Genomic DNA, 10,020 nt, shown 5'->3' with positions numbered 1-10,020 from the left:
GTTAATTAGTTTCTTATATGTGAGTGATATAGCCTTATCAATCATTGGATCCAATAGCAGCCTGTCTTCAAGTGGGGCGTATTCGGGTATCTGGTCCCCGTGTGATAACTGCGAATTTATAGCGTGTTTGAATTGCTGATAATGGAGGAATTCTCCATCTCCCATATGGAATTCAGACTGCAAAGCCGCAAACTCCACCACCTGTCCCCTCTTCCAGACATCTCCCAATAGATCTGTACCTATCAGGCTCCACTGTCGTAGATCCCGGAGTTGTACGACTTCCCTAAGGAAGTCACCCTTCCATAAGGGTGTCTGAGCCGTGAGCCTCCTCTCCCAGCCGAGCAATTTTGTCGCCCGCTTCCATATCTGGACCAACATCGCGGTCTGGGGGGGCAAAGGCGGGGCATGCCGTGCCCTAGAGTAGAGGGCCGCCAAATAGGTATCCGTGCCCAGAGCCACACGATCCCGCCAGACCAAAGCAGAGGGATTTGCTCCAGTTGACACGGTACCCGGAGTATTTCCCAAAAGTACACAGTATATCCATTAGACGCTGTATCGATTCCGCCGGTCTCTGGGTGTATAGCAGTATGTCGTCGCCATGGAGGAAAATACGTTCTTCCCAGCCACCTCTCATTTTTATCTCCCACACCCCGGGGTCTGTCCTCACCCAGTGCGCCAGAGGCTCCAGTGCCAAGGCAAAGAGTGTCGGGGACAGGGGACAGCCTTCTCTTGTGCCACGCCCCAATCGGAACTCACGAGACATGGCCCCATTAACTCGGACTCGCGCTAGCGGTCCCGTGTACAGCAGTTTCACCCAGGAGCGTAAATTTTCTCCGAAACCCAGTTTTTCCAGTACGGCATAGATATAGCTCCATTCAATACTATCAAAGGCCATATGGGCATCCAGGGAGAGCAAGGATGCTGGGCACGGCGACTGTCTGTAGAACCCCGAACAGACGGCGCAAATTAAGTCTTGTGCTTCTGTGAGGCATGAAGCCCGACTGGTCCGGGTGGACCAGCGATTGGATCACTGCTCCCAGGCGAGCAGCAAGGATCTTCCTCAGGACCTTCGTCTCGCAATTATGGAGGGATATCGGCCTGTATGAGCTACATTCGCCCTGTGGCTTCCCCGCTTTATGGATCACCACGATCGTGGCCAATCGTAGATCCCTTGGGAGTTGTCCCGTTTCCCGCGCCTCAAGGAGCATATTGCACACATGTGGTGCTATGTGGCTAGCCACACAACCGAATGCATCCGCCGGAAACCCCTTGGGCCCCGGGGCCTTCCCTGTCTGCAGAACCCCCATTGGATCCTCCAGTTCCTTGACCGCGATGTCCGCTTCCAGCACGTCCCTATCCGCCGCCTCTAGCACCGGGGGCTGCAACGGGGCCAGGAACTCACGACATTCCTGGTCATCACGAGACGTATGCGAGCGGTAGACCTCCTCGTAATAGCACGCAAAGTCCTCCACTATGGCCCTGCTCGTGGTACTCACCGACTCATCTGAGTTTTCTATACCTGGTACCCAACTGCTCTCTCGATCTCTCTTCTCCAACCAGGCGATCATTTTGTTCGCCTTATCACCCAGGTCATAGACTCTGCGTTGAATGGCCAGTGCATGCACCTGTGCTTGTTCCGTCTGGATATCCCTTATTTCTTTGCTGAGGAGGCGCACTTTATGCAGTCTATCCCGGTCCTGTTCTGGGGAAGGCCCCGCCTCACCGTCCAGAGCCAAGAGCTCAACCTCCAAGCGCTCCACCTGTGCATGCTTATCCTTACGTCTTCGCCCTACTTCAGCTTGTACAAAATCTCTGGCCACAGTTTTATACGCCTCCCACACTATCCCCGGGGAGTCCACAGAACCTACGTTATCATCAAAGTATTGACCACCCTCTCCCTGAATCGCTCCTGAAAGTCCTTATCCTTAAAAAGAAAAGAGTCAGATTCAGCGGGGCACGAGGCAGGGGTGCCCCCTTTCACCCCTTCTATTCGCCCTTTACGTAGAGCCTCTAGCGCAAAAGATCTGTGATAACCCTACCATCCGAGGCATGACCTTTGGTCGGGAGCCCCATGTGATAGGCCTTTACGCCGATGATATCATCGCTGCTTTGGATCGCCCAAACAGCTCGATCCCCGCCTTTCTAACAGAGCTAGAATCCTTTGGAGCCATCTCCGGCTTCAAAATCAATAAAGGGAAATTCCTCATATTACCCTTGGGCAAGAACGTCCACACGCACGCCCCTCCACCTGTTTACAAAGGAGGAGTCCCATCGGCAGCACACCTCCCCTACCTGGGTGTCACACTCACAGCTTCCACGGACTCTACGCTGACTCTCAACTATGCAGCCCTTTCCTCCCTGATCCGGTCAGACCTTGCACGATGGGCCAAACAGCCACTCTCCCTACTGGGTCGTATCACAGCGGTCAAAATGTCGGCCCTGCCTAAGATTCTGTATTTTTTCCAGACTCTCCCGGTGCTCTCCCCGCGGGCACCATCCAGGCCCTTCAAGCCGCTATCCATCATTTCATTTGGGAGGGCAAAAGGGCGCGCCTACATAAACACCTGGCCTATCGGAATGCAGACGAGTGGGGTCTGGGTATCCCCAATCTTTTGCAATATTTCTGAGCTGCGCAGCTCCGATATTTAGCGGAATGGTTCAAGCCGGAGTCCGAGAAGCGCTGGTTATTCCAGGACAGGGCAATGGCTGGTACCTCCCTCTGGAAGATCCCGTTCCTTCCCAGACAGCACAGGCCACGCTATCTCCTACGTTCTCCTATCACTCGCACTGTCATGCAGGTCTGGGACGCGGTAGCGGTCAAAAGGGGGCTCACTACCTTCCCCTCTCCCCTTACGCCTGTTCTGGACAACCCAGAGTTCCCACCGGGCAATGCTCCTAGGGCTTTCCCGCAATGGCGAGGCATTAGTAGCTTCTCTACTGGCCACCTTTTCGACCTGCAGGGTTTCCTCCCCCTTAAAGACATAATCCAAAACTATGATGTGGTTTCCCCTCATTTATTTCAATACTTCCAGCTCCGACATTGGCTTACCCACCCTGACGTCGCCCCTTGGTTGGCAGGCCCATGACGGCCTTCGAGAAATGGCTAGTGACGAAGGACTCGGACAGGCGTCTCATTACGGACCTTTACAAAATGCTCACACCCACTCCCCCACCGTCAGCGGGCCAAAAGCGATGGGAGGCAGAACTGGGGAGGGCCTTATCACCCAAGGATTGGCATTTTGTTTACTACAGAGCCACTCACACCACTCGTAACACAGCTTCCAGGGAGGCGGCGACGAAGCTTGCCATATATTGGCACCTCACGCCGGTCCGGCTCAATAAGGGTAACCCCCACGAAGCGCGCTATGCTGGAGGGGCTGTGGGGAAAAGGGCACTCTGACTCACCTCCTATGGGACTGCCGTGAAGTCCAAGATTACTGGAAAGCTGTTCTAGACGACATTGACTCCACATTTGACACCGAAATCCCCAGATTCCCGGCATACACCATTTTGGGCTTACCCAATGCACTCACCTTTCCCCTGAAATCTCTTAAAGGTTACCAGATGGGGGTGGCCATGCAGGCTGCAACACAACATGTCCAATGCCTATGGGGCTCCTACCAGACCTACTCACACGGGTTGGTTACATAAAATATGGTTTACCCTGGGCATGGAGCGCATTCACGCCACGCTTACACAATCCACGCCTGCTTATCAGAAAGTGTGGCTTCCGTTACTCTCCCTTCTGTCCAAGGAGTTCAATGAGATCACGTGCCCTAAATACCTGCGCATTCTCCGACTCACCGTGAATGCAAATGACTCCACACGTTCATCCGAGTGATTGTATCATCCACTACGCATCTGGGGCTCTGCTTGGCCCTTTTGTTCGGTACACTGGGTGGGGTGGGAATAGGGGGGAGGTTGGGGGCGCGGGGGGGTTACAGTTGGGGCTTTTCTTCTTACGATTTCATTGCTGCATTGCGAGGAGCATCTGCACTTTCAACACTGCATCATTGTTTTATCAAGTGCAAATGATCAAACATATGTTTACTGGATACTGCATATTTCTTTGCTTTGTTTGCCTTCTACGCCTACTAAGTCTTCTTTGCAATGTATTGTCTACTGTTGCTCTTGAAACCAATAAAACAAATTTGAATTTAAAAAGAAAAGAGTCAAGCCTAGGGGGGATGCTCCAATCCCGTGTGGGACCCAACAACTGGACCCCCACCGGTGTATGGTCTGAGATTCCTCGAGCCCGAAGATGCCCACCTCGAAACTGGTTAATGCACTCTGCTCGTGTGAGGATGTAGTCGATCCTAGAGGATGACCCATGGGCTGCTGAAAGGTGTGTGTATTGTCTGAGGTGCGGGTTGTGTGTCCTCCATAAATCAATTAGGTCCATAGCCTGCGCAAAGTCCCTGAGGTGGTGTGTGTCCCCCCACCCGGTGAAGGCGAAGACCTGTCCAAATCTCTGGCCATCACATCGTTCATGTCCCCCCCACCCCCCAGTACTAAGGTCCCCTGGGGCAATTCCAGCAATAACTTCCCTACATCCGAGAGGGTGGACACGTGCAGCTTCGGAGGTATGTATAGCGGGCACAAGTTCAATGGGCGGCCTTCCCACTGCGCAGAACGTGCCGCATAGCGACCCAGGGGATCCGAACAGCATCTACCCAGAACTAATGGCAGTGGGTTTTTAATAAGTATACCCACACCCCGGGAGCCTGTCGTGAAGCCAGAGTGTGCACGTAGTGTGTAACCTAATCTAGTCCGATTCCTCACTCCAGCTCCGGAGACGCCGAGAGGCTGCGGGTCCTACTCTGCTCCCGCTGGGGCGGGCCCTCCTGGCGCCGCCATGCCCCCCGCACAACTCCACAGATGAGGCCGGAGATCGGGGGACAGTGTTCCTCCAACCACCTTCACCATCTGGGCCCCTCCGCCGCTGCCCGCGCTCCTCCAGCCAGGCATGTGCTTCCTCCGGGGTGGTGAAGAAGAAGGATTTCCCCTCCGCCAAAACCTTGAGCAGTGCTGGGAAGAACATCATGTAGCGGAGGTCACATTCCCGCAGTTTCTTTTTGACTGCGTCGAACGATGTGCACTCCTGTTGGACCTTGACCGTAAAGTCCGGGAAAAAACGTATCGTGGCATCCTACACCCGCAAATCTCCATGTTGTCGTGCCGCCTGTAGGATTGCATCCCGGTCACGGTAGTTTAATACTCGTGCAATATTGGTTCGCGGGGGGAGCCCCGGGTGCGGCGGTAGGATCGGTGCGCTGTGTGCTCGTTCTATGACGAAACACTTGGATAGTCTCTTGGGTTTCAAAGCGTTTAGGATGAGGTCCTCTAGGAACAGTTCCACGCTGGCCCCTTCCATTTTTTCTGGCACGCCTACCACCCTGAGGTTGTTCCTTCGGGCTCTCCCTTCCAGATCCTCCAGCCGCACCGCCATCTGCTTTTGTTGGTGCGTGAGCTGCTCGACCTGTTGTTGCAGCGACTTGGCAGCTCCCTGTAAGTTTGTAATAGCAGCAGCTTTCTGTGTGGCCTTCTTCGACGTCTTGTTCAAGTCCGCCCGCTGGAGTGTCAACTCAATAGACATTTTGTCTATCTTGGACTCCAATGTAGTGCCCAGGGATTGGATGGCCTGCATGATGGAGGAGAGAGACGGCTCACGAAGGTCTTCCGACGGCCCGGGTTGGGGCAGAACATCACCGGCCGGGCCCGCCGTATAGTTATCCATCGTGTTGGATTGAGCCGCCGTAGTCTTCTTGTTCTGCATACTTGTAGGTGATGTCGGGCGGTCACTCCCAGGCCTTCCACCAGGCCGCCACTCAGAAGAAGCCGAGGCAGTTCTTGTGCTTCAATCGGCAATGTCTAGTCTCTGAGGGTCGTAGGGGTCCCCCTACCCGTGGAGCAGGCCCTGCCGCCGGCCAGCCCGAGGATCAACATGTGAGGCCCGGGTGATGTGGCGGGCCCCAGCGAAGGGTCCCTGTCGTGGGATGGGCCCCTTCCAGCAGTAAAGCAAGTCGAATGTCCCTTAAAAAAGCCACCTCCGTGTGGCCGGCTTCACATAGAGGGATTCCACCATAGGCGTCCAGTGTCATGGCTGACCCCTGCCGTCCAAGCCGTTCCTATCCGCCAGGCCTCCCAGTGCCGGTCGATGCCGCCGCCCGCACTTCTCGGGACATCCCCTAGCCTCAAAGAGGGGTTCCTCTTGGGCTGCACACCAATCCACCCCTCATCGCCATTTACGCACAGTAGGGGTCTGGCCTGGGCCCAAGCAGCCGCAATGTCTCGTTTAGCAACTGCAATCGCAGGGCCCAAGAAGTGTTTGTCTGCTCTGGAGCTGCCCAGACCATCAAAAACTCCCAGAAGGGGGCGTGGCCAAGATGGCGGCGGAGTAGGACGTGTTTCTCGGTCCCGCCGGCGCCGCCTAAATTAAAGCTTTAATTATCACCCTGTTCGGTGCCCATCGGCATTGGCAAAGCTGCTTTGGCGTCCCTGGGGGCTGGCGAGTGGGGATTGCTGCCCCCTTTTTGCTGTCCGGAGCCCTTGGGGCTGAGCAACGCGGCGCGGCCTTCGCCGGGCACGCAGCGGAGTGGAGATGACTCCCATAGCGGTTGGCGCCGGCGAGGTGAGAGCGGGCTGACTGCGGCTGCCCTGAAGCTCCCTAAGCGACTGGAGAGAGGCGGCGAGTGAGTCCCGATAGGGCGGCTGGAGACTCGACTTCGGGCCCTGCCGAGAGAACTCGCCGAGCCCTGCGGTGCAGACCGGGCTCCAGGAGGCGGGACCCCCGATCGCCGGGAGTCGGAGACTGAGAAGAGGCGCCCGGCCGCTGCGGTGAGAGTGAGCAGCCTCGGCCTCGGGGCTCCCGGTGACTGAGTGACGTCCCTGGACAAAGATCTGTTGCGTCGGGGGCCGCTGTGGTGAGATCCCCGTTTGCCGGGTGAGTGCTCCCTCGTGGCTCTGCGGTGCTGGGGACTACAGAACAGGTGAGCGCTGCTGGGGTGACCCCTCGGGGGCTCTGGGCTTCGGTCTGCACATCGACAGACGGTGCTGGCTTGGGGGGACCATGGGGGGCCGGGGTAGCGAAACAGGACTGTGGCGCCGTTCTGCCCTGAGAGGGGGCAGCCGAGGCCTGATGCATCTCACGCATCCTGAAGCACTGTAGCCCTGTTTATAGCGGTCCCCCTGGCCCTTCGATCCCCGCCTGACTGCCGAGGGGGTGGTTGCTTACCCAGTCTCGGTACGTGCCTGGTGGACATCCTCATGACCCATCTGGCCTTCTTACCTAAAACATCGATTCACAGCGGCAGCACGGCTAGGCCGCAAAGACCCTAGAGGGGTGGTGACCCCACTGGGGAGCAGTGAAGCGGCGACCATCGAGGGGGCGAGAAATACGGTGAAGCACTCCAGGGGATCAGGCGGTACGGCGCCAGAGCCTGAGGCCCCGCGAGAAGAATAGCCCTGCCACCTCCATCGGAGAGACCCGTCAAGCACGACAAAATGGCATCGACCAGACCTAAGAAAGACAAGCCTGCGAAGGACACTGTGCAGAAAACTCCCACGCAACTGGCCTCTCCAGGAGCTACCAAACCTCCGCGCCAGGAGGATGGCGATGCCCCAGCGAGGAAGGCTTGAGCTGTTCACGGCAATTAAGGAGGATATCTCGGAACTGCGTTCCCAACTTGCGTCGGACATGAGAGAGCTGAGGAGAGACGTGGATGGGGTGGGGGAAAGGGTCGCAACCTTGGAGGAGCACGATCTGGGGGCCGTGGAGGACATACATAGGCTACAGCAGGACGTGATCCGCCTCAAAGAACATAACCTTGACCTTCAGGCCCACGCTGAGGACTTGGAGAACAGGTCCCGGCGGAACAATATACATATCAGAGCGGTCTCGTGGAAGGGGGAGGGAACAGACTTACGCGACTATGTGGAAGCGCTTTTTAAGCATATACTGCAGGAGGAGGAACCCATAGAGATCAAGATGGACAGAGTGCACAGAGTGGGTCTGCCTCTGGGTCCAAAGCCCCCCCCCCCCCAGATATTCTTGTGTGCATTCACGACTTTCCACTCAAGGTAAAAATTCAGAGGCAGGCGCGGGACGGATCCCCACTCCAGTTTAGGAATCACAACCCGGTGCTATTTCAGGACCTAGCAGCCCCCACCCTAACTAAGCGGAGAAGCTTCAAGCCTGTCACGTCGCATCCAAAGGAACAAGACATTCCCTATTCTTGGGGACACCCGTTCCGACTCATCTTCAAATGGAACTCCAAGCTGATACAGGTTTGGTCTCTGGAGGAAGCCCTTGCCATAGTGGGTATGGATGACTCGACCAACCAGCCTGAGGGCAGCGCTCCATCTCAGCGACGATGCAGACGCTCCGCAGAATGGCGGCTGGTGGGCAAACAAACTACGGAACTGGCCCTGATCGATCCATAAGCCTGAAAGAGCGAGGGGATGCAGTAGCTTCGGTGGCGTTGGTGACGGAGGCCCCCGGGGTCGCTTGAATCCTTACCGCGTTACCTGGGCCTTCACGAAGGGTTCTGTTAGCTGGGTGCCGGATGGGACCGGGTGAGAGTCACCTGTATCTCCCACCAGTGCTCCCCTTGCTTTCTTCACCGATCACCTTTGGATGATGGACAATAAGTATGTTCGGAATTGTTTTCCAGGTCTGGGGGGTCCTTCATTGAGATTCGGGGGACCTTTTTTGGCGATAGCGATAGCTCTATTCGGAAAGGCAGGGTGTGTGGATCGAGCAGCTTCCCACTGGGCAGGCAAACTCATGTACGAAGGTTGTGGCTGGTGGGCAACACAGCAGTTTGGGGACTTTGGTTCCCCGTTTGAGGTCCTATGCCCTCGACTGAATTGAAGGTCCTCACGCTGAATGTGAGAGGCCTTAATAATCCGGTGAAAAGGAGGGCAATACTCTCCTTCTAGAGGCCTCTAAGGCGGACATATGTCTGCTGCAGAAGACCCACCTCCTACAGAAAGACTGCTCCAGGATGCGGTCCCGAAGCTTCCCACACCAATACTACTCCTCATCTTCCACCAAGAGGGCTGGGGTGGCAATACTGGTAGCCCAGCGATTCAGGGGGAAAGTGCTGCAGAAGGGGGCAGAGATAAAGGGGCGGCTGCTATCATACACTCTGCATGATAGATCAGGGCAGCGCTCCACTCAGGCAGGTGCCCTCTCAGTGGAGGGATTGGCCAGATTGGGGAACATGGGGAGGATGGACTTGTGGCGTAGTTTGCACCCAGGTGAGACAGGATACATGTACTACTCGCACGCATACAAAACCTACGCGCACCTTGACCATTTCTTAGTTTCTTCCCCTATGCGAGCGCTTGCTGCGGAAGTAGAAATTGCTGCTGCGTCATTGTCTGATCACTCCCCTGTGGTGGCGGTATTCTCTCTCCCCCCACTGGCCCGCAGACAGCGTTCCTGGAAGTTGCGTGACACGCTCCTGCACCGGGCTGAGGTGGTTAAGAAGCTTCAGGGGACTATTAGAGATTTCTTAGAGCATAATAACACCACAGACACCTCTTTGGCCACCCGCTGGGGAGCACTTGAGGCAGGCCTTCGAGGGGAGCTGATTGCGCTCTCGACGGCGGAAAACGCGGAGCGCGCACGCAAACGAGAGGAACTGTCACGGAAAACACATGAACTTGAGCACAATCACCAACGCACCGGGGCGCCTAGAATATGGAGACAGCTACGGCAGTCCCGGCAGCAACTGGCAGCACTCGACCAGGACCGGGCGGAATATGCAGCATTGCGGGTACGACACCTTTATTATACCGGGGGGGATCGATGCGGGAGGTTGCTAGGACGCGCATTGACAGAGGTGCAGCAGAGACACGCGGTCCAGGAGATTGTGACACGGGACGGGAGGGTGGTCACCGAAGATGCAGATATTGCAGCAGCCTTTAGCGACTTTTACACTTCCCTGTATACGGGATCCTCTAGGGACCCAGCAGAGGGCGAGAGATTCTTGGAATCCGTCCCCCTCCCCTCCT

Source organism: Lissotriton vulgaris, chromosome 2_1 (assembly GCF_964263255.1).
Source record: "Lissotriton vulgaris chromosome 2_1, aLisVul1.2, whole genome shotgun sequence".
NCBI lineage: Eukaryota > Metazoa > Chordata > Amphibia > Caudata > Salamandridae > Lissotriton > Lissotriton vulgaris.
Note: the sequence above shows the minus strand (reverse complement) of the source record.